The sequence below is a fragment of the Astatotilapia calliptera genome, chromosome 22 (genome assembly GCF_964374335.1).
Source record: "Astatotilapia calliptera chromosome 22, fAstCal68.1, whole genome shotgun sequence".
NCBI classification, from domain to species: domain Eukaryota; kingdom Metazoa; phylum Chordata; class Actinopteri; order Cichliformes; family Cichlidae; genus Astatotilapia; species Astatotilapia calliptera.
This window is the reverse complement of record NC_137442.1, coordinates 34,044,499-34,056,673: the sequence shown is the minus strand read 5'-3', so window position 1 is coordinate 34,056,673 and position 12,175 is coordinate 34,044,499. Positions and strand designations below refer to the sequence as shown.

The following is a 12,175-nucleotide window of genomic DNA, read 5'->3' as shown; positions in this document are numbered from 1 at the left end:
TCACGCCTCCCCTGTACAAAACGTGCCAGGACCTGTGGTGTGTTGTTGTGTGTGGAGGTTGTAGCTGAAAAGCTGCAACTGGGAGTGGTAGAGACAACAACCGAATGTTGAAAATGTGAACTGTGTGGTCGGGTCCATCTTTCATGATAAAAACATATTATCAGGGGTATGAAAAAAATGTATTAATAAGTTACATATTGTTAACATTTATAAGAAGTAGCTTAACATGACAAAATAAATAACAGAGATTTTCTTATGCAGAACTAACTTTCTTTAACTAACGTGCTTTCCATTGCTTTATAACTGCAACTGTAACTGCTCCAGTAGGAACACCAACTGTATGTTAAACACAAAGTATTGCAAAGGTCTTTTGGGTCCACTTGATGATCATGTCTAGTATTTTAAAGGGTAAGTCAAAGCAGGACAATTTGTGCAAAAAGTTAATGGACATAGATAAAAAGGATTAGTTTGATCACATTTGGTCTTTTATTTTTGTTGTTATGGCAGATTTATTCACAGCAGCTCTCATATTATTGTAAAATTGTAAAAGGGCTGATTCTTATATAGCGCTTCTCTACTCTCCCAGAGTGCTCACAGTGCTTTATACACCCACTGTACGCACTTTTTTCCCAAGAATATTTGGCATGCAGACTGGAGCAGCCAGGGATCAAACCACCAACTTTCCGATTAGTAGATGACCTGCTTTACCTCATGAGTGACACCCCATCAAGCAAGGTGGTAGGTAAGCAGACTCAGCAGATATTTTGGGTCCCCAGATATGACCAATTTATTTACAGTGATCTCCATAACACATGAAAGTTAAGCCTAAGATCCCCAGATTAACTCATAATAATAAAAATCTAAAAGCATATGGCCTAGGCAGCACAGCTCACCGCTCCTCCTCAGGGAAATGAGAAAGACATAAGGCTCACTACTCCACTGATTAGCTCATTTACATAAATCCCTCTAAGATAACTCTTGATAAGTTAGTCCGTAATCTCGAAAAACACAAAAACGAAGAAAGCTTTCCTTAAAAAAACTCCTCCTCTTGGTTAAGGCCGGTGATGGCAGGTATGGTGATGATCCCAAACACCTAACACCTAAGGCTCAAAACAAAGAAACAAAGGTAAGTATGAACAAAGGAACAAACAGCCTCTGACTGACTGCAAATGCCAGCCTAATCCATCTGTCAATCTCTTGCTCCCCTCTCCCCTGGCTCGTAAACCTGAAATCCTGAGATACTTAAACGCCTCTACTTGGTGCAGCAAATTATCCCTGACCTGGAGTGAGCACTTCACCCTTTTTTAGCTGAGGACCATGGCCCCAGATTTATAAGTGCTAGTTCTCATTTCTGCTGCTTTACACTTAGCTGTGAACTGCTCCAGTGCGAGCTAGAGGCCACCACATGATAAAGCCAATAGAAAGGCATCATCTGCAAAAAGCAGAGATGAGATTCTGAGGCCACCAAAGTAGAAGTCTTTTGCCACCTGGCTACACCTATTATGAAAGAATAGGTGACAAAGGGCATTCCTGGTGGCAACAGTTGACCAAACTCATGAGGTTGTGTCTTTAGAAAACAACTGTCCGAATTAAACATTGGGCTTGCAGGTCAAATACAACCCTCCAGTCACATCCATTATCAGCAGTTCTCCACTACACGCCGTTGGAGTAGAGGGTCGCAAGCTCGATTCCCGCCTGGCATACCAGAGTGAAAGAGATAAATAAGTCATGCTGGCTCGGTCATCGCCCTGATCAACAAGGTGTTGGGGAACCAGCGCACCCTGATGAGAAGTGGCCTACTGGAACAAGAAGGCATCGGTGGGCAAGAGAAGAAAATAGGGTTTTGTTGGAATGCTATTATGCAAGGAACCCTGGCGGAAGGGATTGCATGGATAGGATGAGGGATGTATGAAATCGTCGATACCCAACATCATCATTGACGGCAAAACAACTAGTAGCTCAGTGTTCCAACATTCAGAAGAAGAGACTGCTCTCACAGGAAGAGATTGACGAGGTACAAAACATATGCTACAGCAAGGGGGAGCCATCAGAGATTGGTTAGAGGAGCAAAACACCAGCTACTGGTAAGACTGAGCAGTCGCCCGAGACTGCAAGACTATTCAATTCAATTCAATTCAATTTTATTTATATAGCGCCAAATCACAACAAAAGTCGCCTCAAGGCGCTTCATAGGTACAGAGAAAAACCCAACAATCATATGACCCCCTATGAGCAAGCATAGTGAGTGAGAAAGGTGACTGGAAAGGAAAAACTCAATGCATCATGGGAATCCCCCGGCAGCCTATGTCTATTGCAGCATAACTAAGGGAGGATTCAGGGTCACCTGCTTCAGCCCTAACTATATGCTTTAGCAAAAAGGAAAGTTTTAAGCTTAATCTTAAAAGTAGAAATAGTGTCTGTCTCCCGAATCCAAACTGGAAGCTGGTTCCACAGAAGAGGGGCCTGAAAACTTAAGGCTCTCCCTCCCATTTTACTTTTAAATACTCTAGGAACAACAAGTAGGCCTGCAGAGCGAGAGCGAAGTGCTCTAATAGGGTGATATGGTACTACAAGGTCATTAAGATAAGATGGGGCCTGATTATTTAAGACCTTGTATGTGAGGAGCAGGATTTTGAATTCAATTCTGGATTTAACAGGAAGCCAATGAAGGGAAGCCAAAACAGGAGAAATATGCTCTCTCTTTCTAGTCCCTGTCAGGACTCTTGCTGCAGCATTTTGGATTAGCTGAAGGCTTTTCAGTGAGTTTTTTGGACATCCTGATAATAATGAATTACAGTCGTCCAGCCTGGAAGTAATAAATGCATGAACTAGTTTTTCAGCGTCACTCTGAGACAGGATATTTCTAACTTTAGAGATGTTGCGCAAATGGAAGAACGCAGTCTTACATATTTGTTTAATATGTGCGTTGAAGGACATGTCCTGGTCAAAAATGACTCCAAGGTTCCTCACAGCGTTACTGGAGGCCAAGGTAATGCCATCCAGAGTAAGAATCTGGTTAGATATCATATTTCTAAGATTTTCAGGGCCGAGTACAATAACCTCATTTTGATCTGAATTAAGAAGCAGAAAGTTAGCGGCCATCCAGGTCTTTATGTCTTTAAGACATTCCTGCAGTTTAACTAATTGGTGTGTGTTATCTGGCTTCATGGATAGATAGAGCTGGGTGATCAGCATAGCAGTGAAAATGTATGCTATGTCTTCTAATAATGCTGCCTAAGGGAAGCATGTATAATGTAAACAGAATTGGTCCTAGCACTGAACCCTGTGGAACTCCATAATTAACCTCAGTGTGTGAAGAGGACTCTCCATTTACATGCACAAATTGGAGTCTATTAGATAGATATGATACAAACCACTGCAGTGCAGTACATATAATACCTACAGCATGTTCTAATCGCTCTAATAGGATATTATGGTCAACAGTATCGAATGCTGCACTGAGGTCTAGCAGGACAAGCACAGAGATGAGTCCACTGTCAGAGGCCATAAGAAGATCATTTGTAACCTTCACTAAAGCTGTTTCTGTGCTGTGATGAGCTCTGAAACCTGACTGAAACTCTTCAAATAAGCCATTCCTCTGCAGATGATCTGTTAGCTGTTTGACAACTACTCTTTCAAGGATTTTTGATATGAAAGGAAGGTTGGAGATTGGCCAATAATTAGCTAAGACTGCTGGGTCTAGAGATGGCTTTTTGAGTAAAGGTTTAACTACAGCCAGCTTGAAGGCCTGTGGTACATAGCTGATTATTAGAGATAGGTTGATCATATTTAAGATCGAAGAATTAATTAATGGCAGGACTTCTTTGAGCAGTTTTGTAGGAATGGGGTCTAAAAGACACGTTGATGGTTTGGAGGAAGTAATTATTGAAATTAACTCAGAAAGATCAATTGAAGAAAAAGAGTCTAACTTAACATTAATGGTACTAAGAGTAGCTGTAGATAATATTACATCTGTGGGATGATTACTGGTAATTTTTTCTCTAATGATAAAAATTTTATTTGTGAAGAAGTTCATGAAGTCATTACTAGTTAACGTTAAAGGGATGGTTGGCTCGAAAGAGCTCTGACTTTTTGTCAGCCTGGCTACAGTGCTGAAGAGAAACCTGGGGTTGTTCTTATTTTCTTCAATCAGTGATGAATAGTAAGATGTTCTGGCTTTGCGGAGGGCTTTCTTATAAAGCAGCAAACTATTTCTCCAGGCTAAATGATGATCCTCTAAATTTGTAACACGCCATTTCCTCTCCAGATTACGAGTCATCTGCTTTAGGGTACGTGTTTGAGAATTATACCACGGAGCCAGGTACTTCTGATTTGAGACCTTAGTTTTCACTGGAGCTACAGTATCCAGAGTCGTACGTAGTGAGGAGGTGAAATTATTAACAAGATAATCGACCTCTGCTGGGGTAGCGTTCAGATAGCTGCTCTGCTCTGTGTTGGTACAGGGCATTGAAGATGATAACAGTGGGTGGATTATATTCTTAAACTTAGTTACAGCGTTTTCAGAAAGACATCTACTTTGATAAAGTCTACTCTCCACCGCTGTGTAATCAATTATTGTAAATGTAAATGTTATCAGGAAATGATCAGACAGGAGAGGGTTTTCAGGAAACACTGTTAAATGTTCAGTTTCTATGCCATATGTTAAAACAAGGTCTAGAGTGTGATTAAAGTGGTGGGTGGGTTTTTTTACATTTTGAGAGAAACCAATTGAGTCTAATAACAGACTAAATGCCATGTTGAGGCTGTCATTTTTAGCATCTACATGTATGTTAAAATCACCCACAATAATTATTTTATCTGAGCTCAGAACTAGGCTGACCAGCCGGTGCACTGCCTGGATTGATTACAAGAAGGCCTATGACTCAATGCCCCACACCTGGATCCTGGAATGCCTAGACCTATACAAGATCAACAGGACCCTAAGAGCCTTCATCAGGAACTCAATGGGGATGTGCTGTACAATGCAAGATACCAACTTCAAGCCCATAGCACAAGTCACCATCAAGTGCGGGACCTACCAAGGAGATGCTCTGTCCCCACTGCTGTTCTGCATAGGCCTGAACCCCCTCAGTGAGATCATTGACAAGACTGGCTATGGATACCGACTATGGAATGGAGCAGTTGTCAGCCACCTCCTGTAGATGCATGACGTCAGGCTGTATGCCAAGAGTGAACGAGACATTGATTTACTGATCCACGCCACCAGGATATACAGCAATGACATCGGAATGTCGTTCCAACTGGAGAAGTGTAATCAGATGATAACAAAGAGAGGGAAGGTAGTCAGAACTACCAGAAGGCAACATTGCAGACATAGAAGACAGCTACAAGTACCTAGGAATCACAGGCAAATGGGAACCATGAAGAGGCCACTAGGAAAGCTGCAACTACAAAGTACCTGCAGAAGGTCTGGGGTCCTGAGGAGTCAGCTGAACGGTAAGAACAAGATCCGGGCTATCAACACCTACGCCCTGCCCGTGATCAGGTACCCTACTGGGATAATAAGTTGGCCAAAGGAGGGAGATACAAGCCACTGACATCAAGACCAGGAAACTCCTGACCCTGCATGGAGGGTTTCACCCCAAACAGATGGACAAAATGGTGACGGCTAACAAACCAGACATAGTGGTGGTAGATAAACAGAAGAAGACAGCCGTACTGATAGATGTAGTGGTTCCAAATGACAGCAACATCAGGAAGAAAGAACATGAGAAACTTGAGAAATACCAAGGGCTCAGAGAAGAGCTGGAGAAGATGTGGAGGATGAAGGTAACAGTGGTCCCAGTGGTAATCGAAGCACTAGGTGCGGTGACTCCCAAGTTAGGCGAGTGGCTCCAACAGATCCCAGGAACAAAATCGGAGATCTCTTTCCAGAAGAGTGCATTCCCAGGAACAGCTAAGATACTGCGCAGGACCCTCAAGTTCCCAGGCCTCTGGTAGAGGACTCAAGCTTGAAGGATAGGCCGCCCACTGGGGCGAGAGAGGGATTTATTTGGCCTGTTGGAACCTGCCAGTTTCCTCAGTTAACCTACAAGCTAACTAAGCCAGATAGGACTCCTCTTTCAACTTAACAGCTCCCTTCATCTAGTTTGGGGATTACCGCCATGACAAACATCAACTAGTGTTGTAGTTCTGTAACTAAGTTTAAGAATATAATTCACCCACTGTTATCATCTTCAAAGCCCTGAACCAAGACTAAATTCAGATAAAACTGAGGTCATTGTACGTGGCCCAAATATTCCTAGAAATATGGTATCTAACCAGTTTCTCACTCTGGATGGGATTACCTTGGCCTCCAGCAACATTGTGAGGAACCTTGGAGTCATTTTTGACCAGGATATGGTAAATGGCCTGTATTTGTATAGCGCTTTTTTCTAGTCCCTAAGGACCCCAAAGCGCTTCACACATCCAGTCATCCACCCATTCACACACTAGTGATGGCAAGCTACATTGTAGCCACAGCCACCCTGGGGCACACTGACAGAGGCGAGGTTGCCAGACACTGGCGCCACCAGGCCCTCTGACCACCACCAGTAGGCAACGGGTGAAGTGTCTTGCCCAAGGACACAACGACTGAGACTGTTCAAGCTGGGGCTCGAACCGGCAACCTTCCGATTACAAGGCGAACTCCCAACTCTTGAGCCATGATCGCCCCATATAGATATGTCCTTCAATGGACATATTAAACAAATATGTAGGACTTCTTTCTTCCATTTGAGTATTTCTTCTTCAATCACCTTTCTGACTCACTATGTTGACCTCTCTGCATTGACTCATACTTGTTATTAATCTCTGGCTCTCTTCCACATCATGTCTTTTGTCCTGTCTTCCTTCTCTCACCCAGTCGGTCAAGGCAGATGACGGGCCCCTCCCTGAGCCTGGTTCTGCCAGAGGTTTATTCCTCTTAAAAAGCAGGGAAAAAAAGCTTCTTTTTTCTTTCCCACTGTCGCAAAAGTGCTTGCTCATAGGGGGTCATATGATTGTTGGATTTTCTCTGAATTTATTATTGTAGGGTCTACCTTACAATATAAAGCACCTTGAGGCAACTGTTGTGAATTTGCGCTGTATAAATAAAATTGAGGAATCTAAAATTCAATTCAATTTAATTTAAAATAGCCATCCTTGGATTTCTTGACATTACTGCAAACCTTGGCCTTCTCTCAATGATCCTCATGATGTAGTCACCTGAAATGGTTTTCACTTCACAGCCTTATCAGTGTTCATTTGTGGAATTTTTTGCCTTCTTAATGGGAATGGGATCAAAAAAGTTAGTACACACCTCACCTCCATATAGATTATTTATTATATAATGGAAGATATTAGAATACCCATCCTTGCCCGCTGCCTCTCACTGTTGGCAACTGCAGTCCAGCCCCTCTCAAAGACTGTGCCTGTGTTGTTAAGACGTTAAGATAAGCGACTATACTGAATCATGGGACAATATTGAAGATATGACACTTTGATGCAATGTAAAGTAGTCAGTGTATAGCTTGTATAACAGTGTAAATTTGCTGTCAGCTCAAATAACTCAACAATACAGCCATGTAAAAGATCTCTGATATATGCCGATGCTTGTCCATGCAGAGCCCTGAATGTCAAAGTCATAATCTTAAAGTGGACTCTGAATTTAATGGGGAGCTAGTGCAGCAGGATCAGCAGGGGTGTGACATGAGAGTACTTGGAAGACTTGGTCAGAAGCCTTGTAGCAGTATTCTGAACACTTTGCAGACATTCCATGGAGGCCTTCCATGGTGAAACTTAGTCTATTAGACTCCATGCCCCAGATTTCACTCCATGAGAGTTTCCTCTTTTCCACACTCTCCCAATTCATCCAGCAACCCTGCTTGGCCAGTACCACGGCTCTGGCATGTCTGGCTGTTTCCTCCTGTCGACGCACCTACTCCACCACCATTTTTCGACGTTCAGTTACAGATGCCTGTTGCGACCAAGGTGTTACTGCGCCATGACCAAATCCCCCTCTTTCCTGTTGGACATGACCCACCACGTCACGATGCCAAAGAGCGGATTTCGCCTGTAGCACAGATGTGGCTGGGATCCACTTCCTCCGCGTTGCTAGGGTGGGAGCAGTGCCTCTCACTATGGGGTCCCAGGAGTCCATGAGTGACATCTCAAGCCTCACTTTTGCACATTTAATCTCCTCGACCAGGCAGGGGATAGGCAATGACAGTATCCCTTCGCTGTAGAGTCCAACGCTGCTGAGGCATTTGGGAAGTCCGAGCCACTTCTTAACGTAGGAGCTCACTAGCTTCTCTAGTCGATTGGCATGATTGAGTGAGACCTCGTACATTGTCAACGGCCACAGTAGTCTGTGTAATAACCCAAACTGGAAGCACCAGAGCTTCAGTTTCTCTGGGAGTGCAGTGTTGTTAATCCGCTTGAGGTCATCAACCAAGTTCTGCCTTAATTGTTCTAGTTGCCACGTATCACTGAGGTCTGCATTATACCACCGTCCCAGGCTCTTTATGGGCTTCTCTAAGACTGTTGGAATTGGTTCTCCACTGATATAGAATTGCTCGGCTGTCAGTTTTCCTTTTGTGATGGAGATGCTGTGAGATCTACTTGGCTTAAACTCCATTTTTGCCCATTCTATGTTTTCCAGGAGCTTCTGTAGCAATCGCTTAGTACATGGTTTTGTTGTTGTAGTGATGTCATGTCATCCATGTAGGCCCGAATGGGAGGAAGACGAAGGCCACTCTTGAGTCTCTCACCTCCCACTACCCACCAGGATGCCCGTATGACCAACTCCATTGCCATGATAAATGCCAGAGGGGAAATCGTGCAGTCTGCCATAACTCCAATTTCCAGGTGCTGGCAGGCTGTAGTGGTGTTCTCAGCTGTCACACAAAACTGTAAATCCTGAAAGTAGATCTTGACCAGTCCTGTGATGTGGTTTGGTACGCTGAAATAGTTGAAGGCCATCCACAAGATCTTGTGCGGAACTGACCCAAAGGCATTGGCAAGGTCTAAAAACACCACTTGAAGGTCTCTTCGTTCTTTCTTGGCAGTTTGAATCTGGTGCCAGATGATGCTGGCATGCTCCAGACATCCCAAGAAGCCCGGGATGCCGGCCTTCTGCACTGATGTGTCAATATATAGTAGTTTCTTTGCAGGAAGGTAGATAGCCTTTGGGCCAAGACACCGAAGAAGATCTTTCCCTCTACGTTCAGCAGGCTGATCTGGCGAAACTGGCTGAGCATGGAGACAGCTGGTGAAATAATCAAGTGCAAGGCAGCTGTTGCCTGGGAGCCAAGGAAACCTCTTTCTATTGAAGAGGTGGAGTCAGCCCCACCTAAGGCCCATGAAGTTCGCATTAAGATCTCTGCTACAGGCGTGTGTCATACAGATGCCTACACTCTGAGTGGCAGTGACCCTGAGGGGCTTTTCCCTGTTAGCTTGGGACACGATGGTGCTGGAACGTTTGAAAGTGTTGGCGAAGGTGTTACCAAGTTTAAGCCAGGTGATACTGTCATCCCGTTGTATGTGCCTCAGTGTGGTGAATGCAAATTCTGCAAAAACTCCAAGACTAACCTTTGCCAGAAAATTAGAGTAACCCAGGGTCAGGGTCTGCTTCCTGATAAGACATCACGCTTTACTTGCAGGGGAAAGCAAGTGTATCACTTCATGGGGACCAGCACCTATTTTATGTTCCACATTCTTGCATTTTATGCTCTTAATTACTGAATTCTGTCTAATTGCTGCTGCTAGTGGTTCAATAAAAATTGCAAACAGTGAAGGGGAAAGTGGGCATCCCTGCCTGGTGCCCCTCAGGAGACAGAAGCTGGAGGATGTTTGGTCATTTGTTTTGACACAAGCTGTTGGGGAATTATATAATATTTTTAACCAGTTAATGAAAGAGGATCCAAAACCAAATTTGTGTAAAGTTGCAAATAGAAATTTCCAGTTAACTCTGTCAAATGCTTTTTCTGCATCTAAAGAAAATATTGTAGTTTCTAGGTTTTTACTGTATGAGTAGTCTATCAAATTGAGTAACCTACGTGTATTTGTTGATGAGTGCCGACCTTTTATGAAACCAGTTTGGTCAGGATGAATTAAGAGGGGGATTATTTTCTCTAATCTTTTTGAGAGAGCTTTGCAGATTATTTTAAGGTCTACATTTATAAGGGATATTGGACGATAGCTTGAGGGATATACGGGGTCTTTGCCTGGTTTTAGCAGGAGATTAATGTTTGCAGAATTCCTATTTGATGGAAGTCTGCCCTTTTCTTTGATTTCCAACAACGTTCTGTAGAAAACTGGTGCTAGAATCGACCAGAATTCTTTGTAGAATTCTGCAGGAAAGCCGTCTGGACCTGGAGCCTTATTATTGGGCATACTTATCAGAGCTTCCTGGAGTTCACCTGGTGTCAGTGGTGAATCCACTGCCATTGCTTGAGTGTCTAATAATTTTGGAAGAGTTATGTTGTCCAAAAACTGATCAATTTCTTTTTTAGATGGGTTTATTTGTGGTGAATACAATCTTTTATAGAAATCCATGAAAATGTTGTTTATTTGTTTCGGGTCATATACCCAGATGGATCTTGAACAGCACATATAGTTGTTTTTTCTTTATTTATTTTTAGCTGGTTTGCTAGAAATTGACCGGATTTATTACCATGTTCATAATTTTGTAGGCGTAGTCTTTGTACTAAGAATTTTGTTTTTTTTATCAATTATCTCATTTAATTCTAGTTTTGTTTTGCGTATTTTGTTCAATGTTTCCTGATCTTGGTGGGACGCGTAGGCTTCTTCTAGTGATTTGATGTTTTTTTCTAATTCCTGAATATTTTTGTTTTCTTCTTTCTTTTTATGTGGTGAGAAAGAAATTATTTTACCTCTCATCACAGCTTTCCCTGCTTCCCATAGAACAGATGCTGATGTTCCGGGAGTGTCATTATAGTCCAAATATGATATCATATAAAACTGGCGTTTCATTTTTAAACTTGAGTGCGTCAAACCAGACACGGATGGTATTTGTAACAAAGAGGTTTGATGTATCTTTCATCAGATCTTTATACTTTGCGGAGTACAGGTAAGTGCTGAGCGGTAAGGGGGTAGTGCTTGTCCTTTCTAAATTTACCCAGGGTAAGGTTGTCGTTGAAAACCAGCATGAGGCCGCAGAAAGCTGGGCAGCCCAGTAGTACCATTTGAGGTTTGGAACACACAGACCTCCCCTGTCATACAGGAGATATAGTAGCGAAAGGCGCAGTCTGGCTCTTCTATTATTCCAAATGAATTTAATGAATATTGTTTTTGCCTTTGTGAAGAAGTCATCTGGAGGGCTGAGAGGAATGACTTGGAAGTGACTCTTTTTTTAAAATATTTAATAAAGTCTCTTTAAGCATTGATGTATTAAATCTCCAGTTTTTACTTGGCGTAGTATTATTCTTGTGCATTAGTGTTAAAGATACAGGAGCATGATCGCTGATAGCTATAGGGTGAATCTGTGTCTGAAATGCCACTGAAGGATTCATTGTGAATGAGTTTATCTAATTAAATTGCAGCTTTTCTGTCAATATTTTGAAAATATCCTTCCTGCCATGTGGGGAATGATGTAAAAAGTTTGAGAACAACCCCCCCCCCCCCCCCCCCCCAAAAAAAAATAAAATAAAAATAAAAATAAAAAAAGCTTCAGCTCCTGATTATTTTATATAGCACCAGACCCCTACGGCACCTACAATGGATGGTGGGGCCTTGTCAAAAGGTGGGCCCGGGTGACCCTGTCGTGAGCAGGGTAAGCTGATCCCTTGTTCTCGTTTCTGTCTGAATCCCTCTGTTCCCTTACCCAGTGTTCATGATCATCCCTCAGTATTTCATTTTCCCCATAGCAGTGGTCTTTTGCATGTGCATATGATCAAAGCTAACAATTACATTACCCCGGTTAGTAGTCTTACTACTCAACAACAAAGGTGTCATACTCCTGCTGCAATATTTTTTATCTTAAGATGGATTTTCAGTTACTGCCTTTTTTGAGCTATTGAGTTTCTCTAATTAAGCCAGACACACCCCATTGGCAAAATAAATAAATAATATTACTATTATTTAAAGAATTAGTTTGTCTGTGTGACTTGAATTTTAACATGCTAACCTAATGAGGCAACAGCAGGCAATGTACTCTTTAGTGTCTCTTTTTTCA

At 42.6% G+C, this 12,175-nt stretch overlaps 1 protein-coding gene across 5 annotated transcripts in view; it reads left to right on the top strand.

Moving 5' to 3' along the window:
• phf14 (PHD finger protein 14) overlaps positions 1-12,175 on the top strand; it is a 141,233-nt gene that overhangs the window by 127,630 nt on the left and 1,428 nt on the right. The window lies entirely within an intron of this gene.